Consider the following 17398-nt stretch of genomic DNA (forward strand, 5'->3'; position numbering starts at 1 on the left):
CGAATTTCCAAATGAAATAATTGGCATCGATTTATTGGGCCCTTTCACAAAAAGTCAGTTAAATAAAAGTCGCTATCTCCTTGTTATGGTTGATCATTTTAGTAAGTGGACCGAAATTGTTCCCTTAAAACGAGCCTCCGCGAAATTAGTTACTGATTCTATTTTAAATAAATATATTTTAAAATACGGAGCGCCCCTAAAAGTTATATAATGGTCCTCAATTTGTAAGTAATGTATTTGAAGACATGTGCCCAAAACTGGTCATATATCATTTAAAAATGGTCCCGTATCGGCCGCAATCAAATATAGCGGAACGGCTGAATAGAAATATAGTGAAAATTATCCGTAGTTATGTTAACAATTTTCATAAAAGCTGGGATAACTATGTCAATGAATTTGCTTTCGCCCTTAGGACCGCAAAACATGATACAACGGGCAAAACTCCTGCTGAGTTATTTTTAGGCAGAAAGATTATAACGCCGTTAGATAAATTATTTTATGTGCAACAAAGAGCCCCAGAATTTAAAATGGGTGATATAGAAAAACTAATTAAAGAAGCAAAAAAGAATACTGAAGTAGCACAGAGAAAACAAAAGCTGCATTATGACTTGAAACGACGGGGAGTAACTTATAAAGTAGGGGATGAAGTGTTAAAAATTAAGCATTCACTATCTTCAGCACCACAAGATAAAACTGCCAAATTTTTTCCACGATTTGAAGGACCATATGTCATAGAAAATATAACTCACGCTGTAGTAGTGTTAAAAGCCAGGAATTGTGAAACCTGCTCCGCAAACATTGATCAAATCAAACCCTCTTATGATCGTAATAAAATGCAAATAATTACAGATCTTTTGCAGGATCCGGCACGACAGACACGGCGGGCACAAGCTCCAGAGGTGGAACAACGACAAGTACAAGGGCAAGCCATTAAGAGGCAGGAGCAAGTGAAAAGAAAGTTTCCCCGCGGGAAAATTAAAGGTTACAAGAAAAAGAAACCGTTCCACCGTCCAGAAAAGAGAGCTCACGAACACCCCCAGAATGAAGAAGGGAGAAGGACGACGTATGCAAAGAGAGCCAGGAGAAATGACGGCAACTATAATCCGGCTCTAAAACGGAAGATCTACTCATCCGACAGGACTCTCCGCAGCAAATGTCGCCGAACTGCGGAAGGGCCACCAGCGGCGGAGGAAAAGTTACAAGGAAAATTTGAACGGCCAGCAACGAGGTCCAAGCAGGAACGCGAAAGGATTCTCCCGGTTCCGCCAAGACCAGCTGCCATCAAACGGCCAAGACCACAGGCAGCGGCGAAAAGGAAGGTATTCAAGGGTGACCGAACTGGAGAAAAAAGAAAGCTTCTAGAGGAAGGCCCTGAAGGGCGAGCCCGCACAAGAAGGAGGATAAATCAAACGAGAATCTGCGCTACCTTCCAGGACTGGGCTCAGAAAAGAATGTCCGAATGTAACAAAGATAAGTAAAATTTTATGTTACTTTGCAAACGTAAGTTAATCTTTCATTCTTACTGCAAGTGGCAGATTTCAAGAAGTTTTACGTCATGCGAGGTCTACCTTTATCGCCAAAAAGGCGAGAAATGAGTTGTTACCGATTTTGGTATTATGTTTTTCAATTACTCGCGCGTAAAACAAAAGTTGATGTATAATAGGAATATGTAAAGACTTAAATATTGTAAAAGTTATTGTATAAATTTTATTTAAAACATCCTGGCAAGAAAGAAGTTTTAGTCTGAAAGACTTTTTGAAATGTAGTATTTCAATGTAGAAGAATTAGCACTTGATTTGAAAAGAATAGAAGTTAACAATGTACTACTAATGTATGTTTTCAAATGCGTAAAATTAACGGCATGTTAATATGTTCTTATATACAATGTGAACTGTTATTTTAAATGTTAAGAAATACCGTGATATGGTAAAAGTGAAAGTAATGTTAAAATGTTTTTTTATTCGTGTGACTGTAAAAAGACCAAATCATGGTGAATATGTGTTAAAGGTTGAATGAATGTAGTTAGGCTCTCTGATGCTACACTTCAGAGTTAGCCACTTTCAGAATAGTACCTCAGGGTTTAGAGTTGAAGTTAGGGTGTGTTATGAGAGCTTGGTATGTTGAATTTTTAACACGTTAGTGTTTTGATTGTAGGAGGAAGTGTTGAACACGTATACATAAACACATTCGTGTTTAGTGTTCTTTTACAACACATGTCAGAGAGCACGGGGAGAGATAATTAAAATAGTCATGAATGAAATAAGAATGTTAAGAGAAATATAAATATGCATGTTACTTGCCATTTCATTGTGTAACATTTCATTAAACTAGTTTTCCTTCCAGATCTCTGGAAGGAACCAGATTTGAATAAAAGCTCCTGTTTAGATGCAGTACAGATGAAAAATTGCGTGTCCTTGGAGCTGCTATTGTAAAAACAAATTTCTTTTTTTTTTAATTTCTAGTTTCTAGTGAGAAATGTTTGTAAAAGATTAGCCTCGCGTTAGATTCTAGAGCTAAATGTTTTCAACAAGGTCGTTTTAGACCTCAGTTTAAAATTAATTAACTCTGGCGGGAAGTATGTAAGGATCTTAAGTTTTACTAACGTTTATTTTATTTTAAATCTTTACTATCACTTCTTATTTTCTACTTCCGGCCAGAATTAAAAGCGTTAACTTATTTATGCAAAATTTGTCTGGTGAACGCCAAGTACTTAAGTTGTGGCTTTTTGCCAAGCGAGAGAGAGGATGGAGTTAGTTGAAGCAGGCCGCTTACCTTAGAAGTTTTACTCAGTTGCTGGTTGCCTTCCAGGCCAGAGGTTTAATCCTCGTGATAATTTTTAAACGTATTGTAGTGTTAACAGTTCTCTGTACTACATACGGCTTCCTGTTAATATAAGGCCAATCTTCCACGTTTATTATTCCAAAGTTAAGTTAGAGTTTAGTTAAATATTTTTATATTCTTACGTTTAGACCACAAGTAGTGGGTCTTTGCATTCCGAAGTACGGAAATTATTGTAAAGAGAGGAAAACAAAGGGTTTTGTATACCCTTCTTGTGTATCCTGTCTACTTCCCACAGTTATTGAACATAGCTTTAGTAAGCTCTCTGTTCCGAGTCAGGTCCTTGCATGTTCCCGAAAAAAGTAAGACAGAACATTGAACCTGATACCGTCACCAATATAAGAAGTATATTTTACACCTCTTTTTTCCATGGAACATGAAAAATTGTTTATCTTTCCATTCATTTCCATTTTTCCTGAAGAACCAGCATTATTCTCCAAACAGGCCTTGTGTTCACTTACGCCATTTCCTAGAAATGACTCGCAACCTTTGCAATATAAGACAGTATTTCTGTATCGATTACTGTGTTGCTTTCTGACCCTATTACGGAACAGACTCCAACCAAAGACGTATGTCCTCGAGTCTTCCATGTACCGTCTCCACTTACAGTCACATTTAACGACGAATTTGAAAGAACGATGTGCAATCACAGGAGGGAGATCCATAACGCAGCAGAATTTCTGCATAGCAGCTTTCCCTTGACCAAGAGTTCGCATTGCATACGTAAATCTTCTGTTTAGCTCTGATATATTTTTTCGGACACCTATCATATTAGAGTTTCTGAAAGTTCTTTTACATGAACACTTTGAGCATAGTAACTCAAATTTTGAGCTTAAACCATGATGAAATAGTTCACTTAAATGAACATTACAAATTTTACAACATAAATTATTTTCAATAAATTGAAATAGGATATCCAAATCAAATAGTCTATAACCACTAAAATTAGGCTCTAAAGTTATCTTTATCTCTTGGTGGCAAATCAGTGTCACTATTTAATTTTTTAAACGAAGAACTGACACCACACTTCTTATTCATTGTATCATTATGCTGATTTCCCTGGAACTTTTTTTCTTTGGTCGATGAATATAAGATCTTTTATATTTTACATCTTCCTCACAATTTTCCATAATTATCAGGTGATAAAAATACTAAACAAAAACTGCAATGTTATAATAAAAACACCTTCAAAAAAGTCAAAAGAAATTTAGAAATCGCAAAAGAGCTTGTAAACAATCACGTTTCACGCTAATCCAAAGCTGGAGTAAGATTTCAACACATGCCTATGTTAGATGCCTATGTTAGAATAGTGCTATGTATAAATGTAATATATTCCTAAGTCGCGCTTTCGAGACATGAAAAACGCAGTTTGAATTTTGTCAATCGGGCCAGTAGAACGGGAGATATAGCACAGTCCTCCCTTTTGTTTTTAGCTTGATAACACATCAGCACTGTTTTTCCACCATCTCAAAATAAATTATGAAGATTTGTGCTTATGCAACTAGTTGAATTTCAACAGAAATACACGTTCATATGAAAACGTTGAAGCTCTTTTAACCCTCTGAGCGTTATGACCGGGTTTAGGCGGTCAAGACGGCCTACCTCGAAAGCGTTACGGACGCTTCTAGGCGGTCACTGGAAAAGTGTTCGAAAGCGTTACTGACGGTTCTAGGCGGTCAGTGATGAAGACTTCGAAAGCGTTATGACCGCTTTAAAGCGGCCGTGCAGATGTCTCCTGCCCTCCTTATTTCTGAAACCCTGGAGATCTCTAAATGACAGTTCTCAGTAGGAGGCAAAGAGGGTTGTCTTTTTCGTTTTAGACCGCTATGTTTAATCGCCAAGAAAACGCTTGAACATGTAATGGTTTATAAACAACAAACAAACGTGGGCATTCTTCGCGAAATGAAAAAGTATCATGTAAGCATGTTTTTTCAATAGTCTCTTTAAACAGATAACATTTTCATAAAATATCCTTTAGTTTTTAAATTGATTGTTCAGAAATATGCGAAATGCTCGTGAATTCAATTAAAAAATAGCATTAGGAAATATTTAAACAAATTTACTTATGGATATATAGATACATAATTAAAACCGACAAGTTATAAGTTTTAATTATTCGAGCGAACGAATAGCGCATTTAATTACTGCATTTAATATGAGTTATATATAATTACATGTAAAGAATAACATAATTAAGCAATAATTCAAATAAAAATTAGCCATCAACAGTAATTTATAATAAGCGTATTTTGAACGGGTTTATGAAGCATAATCTAATTTTATAGTAAAAATAATAATGGCGAATTATTTATTCATTTTGGAACAATATTCGTCGCTTATACTGGTTTGATGAAGTTCTGTTCAAATTCATTTCAAATATTCCAAATCTTTATATGTACATTGATTTCAATGCGATTTTTATTAGAAAAAAATTCAATTAGTTTGATTTTCTTACATAATTGTAATTACATTGTTCAACGCAAAATAACTACAAGCAGAAAGGCAAAGGTGTGTTAAAATTTCTGTATTTTGCTATATAAATTATTAAAATAACCAACCTACAGCCTAACAACTGAATGTCCGAAATATAACCCGCAACTTTTCTAAAAGTAACAAATTTCAGTTAAAAAAAACCGCAGTTAATAAATAAAACGAAATACTATTAAGAAAAGAAGCACGAAAATTTACTTTTTAGTCCAAAGAGATTTCAGTCCCGAAGGACTATTGCTTTCGTTTTGGCATTTTGCGTCGGACTCATAAACGTCGGTTCACTTTTCAAACTGTTGCCACAAAATGTTAGAGTCCTGCATTATATTTGAAGAAATTAAATAGTGAAAAATCTGCATAAATGATTGTCTATTTCTCGCATTGTGATAAAACAATGGTACATAGAGCCATCGAATTTTGAATGACGAAATCCTACTGCGAATATGAGCATCTGAAATCCCAAATTTGGAATTTGTTTTATTATAGATTTTATATTTTGTAAAACTTTAACGAATTTTTGATTTACAAACTCAATGCTTTAAAAGCGAGAAATGGCAACGTTATATAGAAAAAAAAAATACTTTTATCTCCAGCTCGCGAGACTGTGTATATCGGAAATTCTAAAGATATGCTTAATTTAACATTATTTTGCAATATTGCTCTTGAACTGAATTTTATGGTTTAAGTGCAAAGAACACGATATTTAATAAATAAAGGTAACACTCAAAACGTTAAAAAAACGCCCCTTTGGACATAATTTAAAATCTGAAAAATTTCAGATTTTTTTTTTTTATTTATGTTTGCTTACTTTATTTTTAGTTGAAAGGGGCAATTTGCCCTGAAGAACTTTTAATTTCGCTTTGGCATTTTTCATTGGAAACTATAAACGGCGGATCACTTTTCCAATTGTTGCCACTAAATTTTATCGCTCTGTATTATACTTAAAGAAATTAAATAATGAAGAATCTGCATGAATGTACGTATGTTTCTCGCATTGTAATAAAACAACGGTACCTAGAGCTATCAAAATTTCAAAAATGGAAGCCCTAATTTGAATTTGAAATTTGTTTTATTATCGATTTCATATTTTATAACACTTCAACGAATTTTTGATTAAAAAACTAAACGATTTCAAAGCAAGTTCCAAAGCGATTTTATCTCCAGCGCGAGAGACTCTAAGATACGCTCATTTTAAAATAATTTTGAGATATTGCTGTTGAACTGAACTTTGTGGTTTGAGTACGTAGAACATGATATTTAATGAGGTAACACACAAAACGTTAAAAACACTCCTTTGGACGCAGTTTAAAATCTGAAACCTTTCATATTTTTATTTATTAGTTCAAAGGGGCTTATTAGTATTTAAAACAATAGTCCTTGAGAGACTATTGTTTTAAATACTAATACTGTTTTCGTTTTTGCGATTTTGCGTTGAATCACTATAAACGGCGAATCACTTTTCAGACTGTTGCCACCAAATGTTAGAGTCCCGCATTACATTTGAAGTAAGTAAATAATGAAAATCTGCGTAAATGTGTGTATATTTCTGGCATTGTGATAAAAAAAAGGTTTGAAAAAAGGCCATCCAAGTTTGAATGCCGTAATCCTCCTACGAATATGGGCATGTGGAAGATCAAATTTTATATTATCTATTTCATATTTTGTGAAACTTTAACGAATTTTTGAGTAACAAACTCAACGATTTCAAAGCAAGCAATAGCAACACTCTACGGGGGTGGAAACCTTTTTATCTCCAGCGCGCGGAATTGTATACCGGAAATTCTAAATATATGCTCATTTTAAAATTAATTATCGACATTGCTATTGAACTGAATTTTATGGCGTAAGTGCAAAGAACATGATATTTGATAAATAAAGGTACCACACAAAACGTTAAAGAAATGTCTTTTTGGACGCAATTTAAAATCTGAGACCTGTAAGATTTTTTTTTTAAAAATTTTTATTGTTTTTTGAATGCATGTTGTTTGCGAATGACGCAGTAGTCGTGTATAATTTGAATATATAATAATTATTTGTGCTATTTTTTATTTGAAATGCATAGAATTCTCTAAAATAGTAGCATTCTTAGATTGAATATTGTCTAAGCAGGTTCAATGATATTTTAACTTCATTACCATATCAAATACAGTTTCTTTTTAATTTAAAAACTTCGCCAGCGGTCTGAAGCAACTTTTTGAATCATAGGATGAGTTTTACTAAAATTTGTAGTAGTCCGAATTTTTATAAGTATTCAGAGTTACTGAAATAAAAAAAGCTAAACTTTTTAGAATTTTTTTATCAAAGTATTACATCTTAGGCCAGCAAGACCTGATTAGTAAATCTGGGAAAGGATCTATGATTGTTTAGTAAGAAGTAAAAAAAAGTACTCTAGGTCTAAGCAGTAAAAGAAAGCCTGTCCCTCTATCGAAAATTGTCACGTATGTTAGAAAGATTTTGCAAGACATTAATATTTTAGCTCAAACATGATTTTTTCAAAATTTAGTCTCTTGTTTTGGAGATGGTGTTCAAGCATCATAATTTTATTTTCACATGTGCAGAATTTTTATATTTTTTATTGATCGCTGTACTTTTAACTTCCATAGCATAAATTAAAGAAATACACATAGCAACTTCAGCCATAAACAGATGACTTAAGAGAAATTTGTTTTGACATATTATGTGAAAGATTAATAAGTACTATAACACAACAATATTACATGACAGTAATATTAAATGCTTTTGCATTTATGTTACATGACAGTAATTAGAAAACAATAACTGTAGATGCGAAAAAAACCTGTACTTATAAACTTCTGCATTTTTAAAGAAAGTACAAAATAGTTCAGAATAGCAGATGGTTTTCAGATCATTCAGTAAGGTCATCGTAAGTATATTCTCTTCACGTTTCGGAAGAACTGTAGTAGTTCAGATTTGTTGTAAAAGACTAATTACACCCCTGGGGATTGGCGTACTTACGGAACGGAAAAACAAGCTTTGAAACATACTCATACAAAAGTCCTACCTTTTGTTCGACAGATAAATGACAGATGTGATAATTTGAACACATGCTTTCAATCAGTTGTTTCCTTCTAACAAAGCGTCTTGGGCGGCTAGAATTCAAAGACGGGCATTTAAAGATTTTATTAATGCTTTTTTTTTTTTTTTTTTTTTTTTTTTTTTACATTCGACGATTCAATATTTGTTTAAAAAATAAACACATAAATAAACTTGCATAGCAGATCAAAATTATGTTGCTGTGGAAATGTTTCATCAACAGTTATTAGTAGTTATAACAGCATAACTAAATAAGCCCATTTTGAAATATGGATGATATTGCATTCATTATTTTTAATCTGAAACAATATCAAGTTGTTATTACTAGGTAAAATGGCTTAAAATAAGCTCACACATTATAAGAAAATTTTTTTAAATGAAAATTGGATTCACTTTCTTTCACATAATTTCTGACCAGTTCTTCCAAAATATTTTAAAGCTTACTTTACTACATAATAGAAATGTCTCCACGTTCGTTGTTTTTAGTTAGTAATTTTAATTGAGGCTGTTATATAAGAAGGCTATTTATCGTTGTTGTGTTATAGTACTTATTTTATTGTATAATGCAAATTTTTATCAATTGGTTAATTTTATAATGTATAGAGGAATTTAAAACAGAACAAAAGTAATTTCCACCGTTATAATATGTCCTTAAATGGTTCCTAATAAAAACATAATTAACTGAGTAGTATACTACATTATATTAATTAATTTACTAACCAAATAGCAAAAACATTTCAAATTCGAAATCCATCTTTTAACTAAGTACTTTTTGCAAAGTAACAAAAATTCTAATCCCTTTGTAGTTTAAATTAAAGATAAACAAAAAATGTTGTTTTTTCCCCATGAAATGCTAATTTTATATTATTTGATAAAAACTGGGAAGTGCAAAATCAAAATCCTGGCGAAATACATATACTTATGAATGAACACAGCACACAAACATTTCTTCACCCTAAGCACGAACACAAATCATATTTTAAACAGCTTAAAATGAATCTACTTTCAAAGTATTTAATTTGTGATAGATAATGACAGCTGAAAATATTTTCCAATATTACAAGATAAAATGAGGTTATTTCTCAAATAGTTTCACAAATAAACTCACAAAATAAAGAACGCTTTTATAAATTTTTAATTTGCAATACGTTAGATGCTTTATTGAAGAATTTGCAATAATATCGTTCTGATTTTCATTTTATACAAGATTGTCATCATGTTTCACTGATGAGCAACTTGCTAATTATTAGTCCAATGTAGAGTCCTCCTTCTGTTTTCTCATAAAATCGCCTTTGTAAATTTAGAGTTTAATTTAGCAAAACGTTTTCCACCTAAGTGGTAAAATGTCTTCGTAAAGAATTCCCTAAAGAAATCTGCCGTGTATTTATGTTGCATTTAGGGATATTTTCAAAAACACACGCTGCTGATTGTTATTTTTAATAGGTGAACAAAAGAAATATTTTTTTAAGAAAGAATATAACTTAACTGCAAGCTATGTCTTATTCCTAGATAGCGAAGCTTGATTACAAACTCAATTTTTAAAATACATTTAATTATCTTTATGCTTTAAAAAATGTCTTGTCTGGTATTTGGCCACCCACTTAACTTACACGTTGACCATTTAAATAGAGCACTACCAAATGGCACATTGAAAATGATCATATTCATCTCAGTGAGATGGATATGATTCTCATATCTTTTCTGTTTCGCATCTCTTTCTCGGGAACAAATCTACCTATGTAGTATATTAATGTATAGGTAGCAGACATTCTGTCACTGTCAGCCGAACGGTAAAGTCGCTGAATAGTCGCAGAATACCGAGTTCTGACTTAAGTTCGATTCTAAGAGACCGGGCTGGCTGCATGGGAGTTTTCATAGTTTTCCGTATATATAACATATATACGAGCAGTTTCTTTAAAAAGTCCTGGGGCCCACCAGCGGCCGAGCGATAAAGTCGCTGAACACTGGTAGTTCGGTCCGAGGTTCGAATCCCGCGAACGGGCTGGCTGCATGGGTGTTTTCGTGGTTTTCATCATGTGTAACGTGTATACGAGCCAGTTTCCCTTAGAAAGTCCTCCACGACGCCATCCCTCCCCTTAGGCAGATAGCCCTCGAGGCTTTGCCGTAATTAAATAACCTAACCTTTAAAAAGTCCTCCACGAAGAGACCCTCCTCTTAGGCAGACAGCTCTAGTATGCTTTGATGTAGTCAAATAAGCCAAAACATTCTGTTGGCAAAAAAGCAAGATTGCATTTATCATGAATAATTTCTAATGCAAAAGTTATACTTGTCACTAAGGAAAGAATTTATTTTTGTGTAAAATTCAGATTGCTTGAATTTTAATAATTCTCAGAAACGAAACACAAATAACAAAAAACTAAAAAAAATATTCATAATTAATTAGGATATATAAACGATGTAATCATTAAGCATATTTTTAGTAAGAAAGAATATTTTGTAATAAATAATTGAAAAATATATTTAATACTAAAGAATCCTCTATATATCTCTACAAAGTATAAAAATTACAAATATTTTTCAAGGTGCATGTGTATATGTACCTGATAAAAATATTTACATTGTTTATTATTCTAGCGATATTTTTAACCAGGTGCATATTTTCCGTGAGGCATTTTCCGGAGAATTTTTTTTCCCGATATACATTTTCAGGATATTTTCTTGGCATTCGTTTTACTCAAGTGGTTAGATTAAAGTGTTATTTTGTATGCTGTGAAACCTAACTAGAATTTATTTTCATTCCATAGTTGCTTCACATAAATTTTCGATTTTATGTAATATTCAGTTTCATAATTGCACTATCATTTTGAGATTTACTATACTTTTCAGTTTTTTCTATTAAATGTTGTCTACAACTACTTTCAATAAAATACTGATATGATATATAATAGGGAAATATAACATACACGCGCACACATGCTCACAAACTTACATCACCATATGTATACACAGTGTTTTGTATTGTGTGTTTACATATATATATATATATATATATAGTTTACATATAACAGTTTTAATAATTTTAACAGCAAAACAGTTTTAATAATTCCTACGAAAAGTGTGATAAATTTTCACGAAATAAACTGCTTAAATTTATATATATATATCAAGCAAGGTAGTAATTACAATTTTGAAAAACTAATTTTGGTCTAGAAAACATCTTGTGCAATTTTTGGAGCAACAGCTCTTGGTAACTTTTATGCGAGCTTACTACATTTATATATATATATATATATATATATATATATATATTGCGCTTTCCATAGATTAACATAAATGAAGTTTTTAAAGTCTGAATTTAAATAATGATATTGTGTTTATATGTACTGTAATTACTGATGAAAGGATGTTTCTGAATTTAAGGCCTTAAATTACTAACAGACGGCAAATACACAACTTGAAATCAGAGTCTTTGGAAGAAGCAATAAATTTAGAATTTTCGGCAGCTCCATTTCTCGTCATAGTTAACAAAATGAAAGAACTGAGAAAAATAGATAGCGGATGCTTTTTTGTCCTTGCACAAAGGTAATGGTCTCCCATATAAAGTAGAAAATGTACAAAGGTGGTAAGCTTTTAGTTCAGTAAACTAAAAGAGTTCAGTAAACTAAAATATACCCCTGGAGGTATATTTACGTTGAAGTCAACTTGGAGATTCCGCTATTAGGTGTTTTCTTTGAAAAGGGTAATATCTTTTTCAGCACATAACCAGAAATAAGAGTTTATGTTTTCATTACTTAATCTTCAAAGCTGTATAATTTGGAGCATCTGCTCGAAAAACTGTTAACTTATTTTTCATCCTTCATGAAAAGAATACACATCTGCGTAAATGTCTTGGAGAAATAATATCGTTAACAATTTTGCTACAAAGAATTTTTTTTTTTTTTTTTTTTTTTTTTTTGGTTTCTATTAACATCTCGATAATGCACGTAGTATATAAATACTTGCATTGTAACTCATATATAGCTAATTACAAGGAAATTGCATTGTAACTCGAAAATACATTTATTTTCTCAAGAAGCTCCTTTGTCCAAGCTGTTTACTTGTTTTCTACCCCCAAAGTGATTTTACTCTATGAAAGCCGAACTGCCTGATCTCATTCATCAGCCACTTCATCTATTCTGCTGTTGAGTTATGCGATATACATGCATACATACGTCGCGCTAAAACTAGTCATAAGTCCCAAATATAAAATTTCAACATTTTATGTTAAGTTATGCGACATACGTACGTTTAAACGTCATGATGGAACTATTCAAAATGGAAATTTCCTTTGAAATATGAAAATCGAAATGTTTCGCGATTACAATACTTTATTTATTTCTCACAAGTCAAAACGGTGTCATAAATAACTAACTACTAATAAATTTATGGTGCAATCTAAAGAATTATTTAAATCTAACACTTTAAACTGGAATAAACTTATAATATTTGAAAATTAAATACAAACATAATACTAAAATAAGTTGCGAATAATTTGTATTCGAAAAATTGGAACACGAGAGAAAAAAATTCTCACAAAATCCCTTTGTATATTAAAAAATATTTCCTCAGAAAATAAGGATAAAAAAATGCAAGATTAATTTTTCACCATTATCGAAGCAATTCCTTAAAGAAACTGGAAATTTAAAGCATTTTACGTAGTTTCTCTTACTGATGTATATTGACTAACTTTCTGTATTCGGCACATATCTTGATTTTAAGGTACGAGTAATATACAGTAATATGTGTTAGTGCGCAAATTATAAAGTAGCCAAATAGGAGATAAAATACTATTTTAGCAACCAGTCTCGTGACGAAGATACCATAGGGAGAAAAAATAATTTCACTCGCTAAATTCAACGGAGGGGAGAATTAACTTAATTATATCCACATGGTAAGGGGGCCCGCTTTTGAAGCAGTTTGAGTAAAAATGCTTGCCGCTTTTGCGACAGACATGGTAACAAAACACGATTATTTTTACGTCGTTTCCTGAAAAAACCCGTAACGCTCGGGGTGTTAAACTTCCGCGGTTAAACATTCCGAGTTTCAATGGTAAATATACTGATTGGCTTAATTTTAAAGATCTGTACATGGCGACAGTTCATACCAATCAGTTATTAGCGAAAATTCAGAAATTCCAATATTTGATAGGACTTTTAAAAGACGAACCAGCTGCTATTATTAAGCATATTCCGATTTCCGAAACTACATACGATGAGGCTTGGGACAAATTGATGAATCGTTATGATAGAAAAAATCAAATTGTAATGTCGCTTGTCAGAACATTTCTTGAGCAACCAAAAATTACTAGCGCTGATTCTGTTAATCTAAGAAAACTATCTGATACATCTGATGAAGTTATCCGTGGATTAAAATCTCTTGGCGAAAAGGCTTCGTCTAGAGATGTTTGGCTAATTTATTTTTTGTTAGAAAAAGTCGATCCAGAAACGCGCCATTTATGGTCACAAAAAAATGGTGAAGAAGAATTTCCTACCTTAGAATGTTTTTTGGAATTCTTAAACTCAAGATGTGTTTCACTTGAAATGTTAAACACTCATAATAATGAAAAGCGAGTATCGCATAAAAATCAGTGCTCTGTTTCGAAGAATGTTTCACATAATAATAAAAATTCTGTTCTAAAATGTCAGCATTGCAATGGTTCTCATTTTTTATCAAAGTGTTATAAATTTAAAGGTGCAGATATTACGACTAGGAAAAATATCATTCGCAAGAATTTATTATGCTTCAATTGTTTCGGAAATCATCAATTAAAATTTTGTTCATCGCAGAATGTGTGTTCTATTTGCAAAGCAAAACACCATACTTTACTGCATGAAGATATTAAAAGTGTTAACGTAGTTGTGTCAAATTCATCTCCATCTGATGAACAAATTTCTAATTCAGACGAACAAAATAATATTTCGAGTTTTTCTATTCAGGGTCAGAGTACTTCATTTTTACCAACGGCGGCAGTAATAATTTACGATTCTGCTGGTCAAGGTCACGAATGTATCATTCTTTTTGACAGTGGAAGTGAAGCTTCTTTTATCAGTGAATCATTTATTCGACAATTAAATATACGCAGACAAAATGCCCGTATTTGCGTAAAGGGACTTGGTGATTCTGAAGCAGCTTTGACTCGTGGTTATGTAAATGTAAAATTGTTTCCCAAATCTGAGTTGAAAAAAAATGGTGTTTTAATACAAGCATATATTCTTAAAAAATTAACTTCGCATTTGCCTTCAGTAAAGATTGATAGCAAGGACCTTGATTATTTGAATTCAATTAATCTTGCAGATCCAAATTTCAGTACGCCCAAACAAATAGACATGATAATTGGAGCTGACTATTTCTTTTCTCTGCTTCAGCCAGGGCAGATTTTTGGCTATAAAAATGTAATTGCGCAAAATACTATTTTTGGTTGGGTTGTATCAGGCAGAATTAAAACAGAAGGCAATACTCCGCATCCCATTAGTGTTAATCGCATTAGTTTACATATTGAGGATAACGTCGATGCAACACTTAAGCGTTTTTGGGAGTTGGAAGAATTAACGTTCCAAAATCAGAAATCAACGATTGAAGAAGAGTTTTGTGAGAAGCATTTTAAAGAAAATTATCGAGTAAACGGAAATGGCAGATTTGTTGTCCGACTGCCCGTTTTCAGTAATGCTGAAGAGTTAGGCGACTCCAAACCTTTGGCTATTTCTCGTCTTCTATCCATGGAAAGAAAATTTGATTTAGATAAAGAACTTGGTAGGCAATAATAGGAGTTCATGCAAGAATACGAAACTTTAAATCATATGGTTCCAGTTGTTGAGAATGAAGAAAATAAGCAAGTATATTATCTACCGCATCATGCTGTTGTTAAACCAAGTAGCTCTACCACTAAACTTCGTGTAGTATTTGACGGTTCATGTAAACCTAAAAATTCAGTTTCTTTGAACTCTGTTTTAGGGATAGGTGCAACACTACAACGAGATATATTTTCAATATTGCTCAACTTTTGTATACATAAAATAGCTTTTTCTGCTGACATAGAAAAAATGTACCGCCAGATTTTAGTAGATAATGAGGATCAACATTTACAAAGAATTGTTTGGAGAGAATCTGTTAATTCAAAAATGCAGACATATAAATTATGTACAGTTAGTTATGGCACTGCATCTGCACCATTTTTAGCAACACGCTGTTTGTGGCAAATTGCTTTGGATGCAGAACAGGATCATCCTCATGTATCCTCCGTTCTTAAAAATGATTTCTATGTAGATGATTGTTTATCTGGAGCAAACAGTTTAGAGGAAGCAGTTGACCTATGCTCTAAGCTTTCACAGCTATTACAGAAACGTGGATTTAATTTAAGGAAATGGAGGTCAAACTGCTCAAAGCTTCTCGAAAATTTATCCATTGATAATCATGAAGAAGATGACCTGGAAGTTCACTCAGATGAATGTGCCAAGGCTTTAGGGCTGTTTTGGAACTCTACAGAAGAAGTATTTTTATTTAACATTTCTATGGATTTTGGGACTGAAATTACTAAAAGAAGGTTCATTTCTCAATCTTCTAAAATCTTTGATCCTCTTGGCTTGCTATCACCATGTACAGTCAAGTTGAAAATGTTTTATCAGCAATTGTGGTTTTTAAAACTTGACTGGGATGCCCCACTGCCTAAAGAATGGGAAGAGAAGTTGCAGCGACTTCAAAAAGATCTTAAGGCTCTCAAAAATGTTAAAATTTCGAGGTGGCTTCAAACTACGTCTAACCACATCTATCTGCATGGTTTTTGTGACGCGTCAGAATCTGCTTACGCTGCTGTTATCTACTGTGTTCAACCAACATCTCACGACAGAAATGAAGTCAATTTGGTGGTTGCTAAAACCAAAGTTGCTCCCATTAAACAAGTGTCCATACCTAGACTGGAACTCCTAGGTGCATTGCTCCTTGCCAGATTAATCAAAGCTGTTCGTAAAGCCTTCTCCACCACTGAAATTTCCTTTCACGCTTGGACTGACTCTAAGGTTGTTCTCTGTTGGTTAGCAGCTCATCCTCTAAAATGGAAGCTTTTTGTGGCAAACAGGACTTCAGAAATATTAGATGCTGTTCCCTATCAACAGTGGAGCTATATTTCGTCGAAACAGAATCCTGCCGATCTTCCTTCTAGAGGAATCGATCCTAAAGTTCTATCGAACATATCCCTATGGTGGCATGGGCCATCATTCTTAGCGTTCGACAGTTCAAAGTGGCCTCTACAATGTTCTGTCAGTAATGAGACTAACAGCGATGCAACTGTCTTAACTGAACAAAGGACAAAATCATTTTTTTGTACAACAGCTTATTTGACTAATAACACTCTGGACAATTTATTTCAGAACTGTTCTTCTTTATCTAAAATAGTTAATGTAATTTCTTTTTGTTTAAGATTTATTTCTAGGTGCAAAGAACGGGTCTTTGGTTCTGAAGATAATAGGTTAAAAAGTCCTGCAGTAGTACCTTCATCTAATGAAAGGCAAGCAGCTATGAAGTTGATCATTAAATGGATCCAGTTTGTGCACTTCCATAAAGATATAAAGGATCTCAAAAATAATTCATCTTTAAGTCCTAAAAGTGTCCTAAAAGTTCACTTTTTCCTTTTCTAGATGATGATGGTGTTTTACGGGTGGGAGGTAGGCTGCAAAATTCTGACTTGTCATTCAATGCTAAGCATCCCATAATTATACCAGGTCAACACAGGATTGCTTTGTTGCTTGTTAAACAATATCATGTAACTTATATGCATGCAGGGCCCAGTTTACTAGCTAAAATTTTAAAGCAAAGCTATTGGATTGTAAATGGTAAGAAACTTATTCAGTCCTTTATCCATAAATGTATTGTTTGTCACAGATATAAATTGTCATCTAATAATCAATTAATGGCAATATTAGAGTTGTTACAGTGAAAACTGTTAATGGTTATTTTAAAATACCCGTAGTAAAACTTTTACCGTTGCCATTGCATCGGGAATGATCTATGTTAATGCAATGGCAAG

Source organism: Stegodyphus dumicola, chromosome 6, assembly GCF_044657685.1.
Source record: "Stegodyphus dumicola isolate Sdum_Otavi_A_Nest chromosome 6, ASM4465768v1".
NCBI classification, from domain to species: domain Eukaryota; kingdom Metazoa; phylum Arthropoda; class Arachnida; order Araneae; family Eresidae; genus Stegodyphus; species Stegodyphus dumicola.